General features: G+C 47.4%; 1 non-coding gene across 1 annotated transcript; it reads right to left on the reverse strand.

Annotated features, from left to right (window-relative positions):
- Positions 1-574: 574 nt before the first annotated feature.
- On the reverse strand, positions 575-647 carry TRNAF-GAA. The gene has a single exon. It is a non-coding gene; the product is annotated as a tRNA-Phe (tRNA).
- Between the last annotated feature and the right edge of the window lie 1,790 nt (positions 648-2,437).

Here is a 2,437-nt window from a genome sequence, read left to right on the forward strand (position 1 = left end):
AGATATTCCAATCCCTTCATCACCTTGAGCTGGGCCTGTTCAGCCTTGAGAAAACACAACTCGGAGGGACCGTGAGGTCTATCAGTATCTGCAGGGAGATGTCAGGGAGGGACCATGAGTTCTATCAGTATCTGCAGGGAGATGTCAGAGGATGGATCAGGCTCTACTCAGTGGTGCTGAGCAATAGGACAAGAGGCAATGAGCAGAAACTGATGCATAGGAAGTTCCACCTGAGCATGAGGAAGAACTTCTGACTGTGTGGGTGACTGTGCATCGGAACAGATTGCCCAGAGAGGGTGTGGAGTATCCTTCACTGGAGATATTCTAGAACTGTCTGGACCTAATTCTGTGCCATGTGCTCTAGAATGGCCCTACTTGAGCAGGGAGGTTGTGGCAGATGACCCATTGTGGTCCTTTTCAAGGTTATTTATTCTGTGATCACCTTCCTGGCCCTTTGCTGGACTCTCTCCTGCATGTCCATGTCTCTCTTGTATTGGAGAGCTCATCCCTGGGCACACAAAAGTGGAGGTTTGTTTCTTTAGTTCTTCCAATATTCTAATCTTAAATTAAAGAGTGCTGAAGCCCGGGATTGAACCAGGGACCTTTAGATCTTCAGTCTAACGCTCTCCCAGCTGAGCTACTTCAGCTCTGCTGTGGGGGGGCAAGTTTTCACAAAACATGGTGAAATATAATAACCTTTCAGTCTTTTCCAACAGCCTTGGGTTGCCTTTAGGTTGGGAGTCAAAGAAGTTGATTTAGGAATAACATAAAGACAGGCTGGGATCAAAGTAATGTCCCCAACGTAAGAAGGACATGGAACTGTTGGAGCAAGTCTAGAGGAGACCAAAAGGCTGATGAGAGGACTAGAGCACCTTCCCTACGAAGACAGGCTGAGGAAGTTGGGCCTGTTCAGCCTGGAGAAGGGGAGGTTGTGTGGAGACCTCACAGCAACCTCCCAGGATCTGAAGGGGCTCCAGGGAAGGTGGAGAGAGACTCTTGCTTAGGAACTGAAGTGACAGGACAAGGAGTAATGGGTTCAGATTGAAGGAGGGGAAAATTAGGTTAGAATTTAGGAAGAAGTTGTTTTGCTGTGAGGGTGGTGAGACACTGGCACAGGATGCCCAGGGAGGCTGTGGCTGCCCCAACCCTGGCAGTGTTCACAGCCAGGTTGGATAAAGCCCTGAGCAACTTGTTCTGGTGGGAGGTGTCCCTGCCCAGGGTAGGGGATTGGGATTAGATACTTTCTAAGGCCCATTACAACCCCTTAACATGCTATGATTCTATGATAATGTTCCAAGGCACCAACACAACCTCCATAGCAAAGTAGGTAACCTGTGAATATGTGTTTGACATTAATAATATATGACTCTGGAGGATGTATAGAAGTGGAGCAGGGGAACAGTTACCTTGAGGTGAGAGAAAGGCTCTGTCACTCACAAATCATGGCAAGCAAATTAAGGAGATGGAGTTAGGTCTCTATAGATACAAAGCTACCAATGAGGAAGCTGAATGAGAAGTGACAAGAGTGTTGGAGGATGAAGAGAAAGACAAACTGACTGTAGGGAGGGCTCAAGAGATGACTTGGAAGAGAGTAAAAGGGATGATCAAACACAGGCTGCTCTCTGTGCTGGTGTTGAGGACATTGTCTTGTCTCATTCCTCAGACTATGTTTCTTTCTAGTGCTGTTCAGTGTTTCAGACTTGGATACCAGTTTTGTTGCCTAATGTGGTTCTCTTCCACAGGGTTAGATCCATCTGGAATGCCACAGCCATTCCCTGGGCCACAGTACATGCTGCTGATCACAGAGTAGAGCTCAGATTAAGGTAGAGCACAGAGGTATTTATAACCAAGTAACAGAATCAGAAAGAAAGTGCTGGTTGTGTTTCCAAACTAGTCTGACATACCCAAAAATACATGTTGGACATATCCAAATGCTCAAACCCTTTCTCTGTAGCATGTGATGGTAAGTGGGGCTGCTTGTTGTACCTTAAGACCACAGTCCATCTTATCAGGAAGAAATTCTTCCCTGTGAGGATGGTGAGGCACTGGCACAGGGTGCCCAGAGCACCTGTGGCTGCTCCATCCCTGGAAGTGTTCCAGGCCAGGTTGGATGGGGCTTGCAGCAACCTGGGCTAGTGGAAGGTGCCCCTGCCAATAGCAGGACAGTTGGAACTAGCAGATCTTTTAGGTCCTTTCCATCCCAAATCATTCTGGGATTCTATGATAAAACACAGCTAAATCTGGAGTTAAACAGCAGCCTCCATCCAAGAACCAGTCAGGAGCATTAGCACTGAACAGACTTTCCTAACATCTTTTCACAGAGCCCACAGAAGAATCTGGAGTTATCCCTGGAGCCTGGTTAATCTTTCCACATCAATCTGTCTCCAGCTAGGGAATGGGAGCCAGGCATATTCCTGCAGGGATATGGGAGATGTTT

This window comes from Acanthisitta chloris, unplaced genomic scaffold, assembly GCF_000695815.1.
Source record: "Acanthisitta chloris isolate BGI_N310 unplaced genomic scaffold, ASM69581v1 scaffold1867, whole genome shotgun sequence".
In the NCBI taxonomy this organism is placed as follows: Eukaryota; Metazoa; Chordata; class Aves; order Passeriformes; family Acanthisittidae; genus Acanthisitta; species Acanthisitta chloris.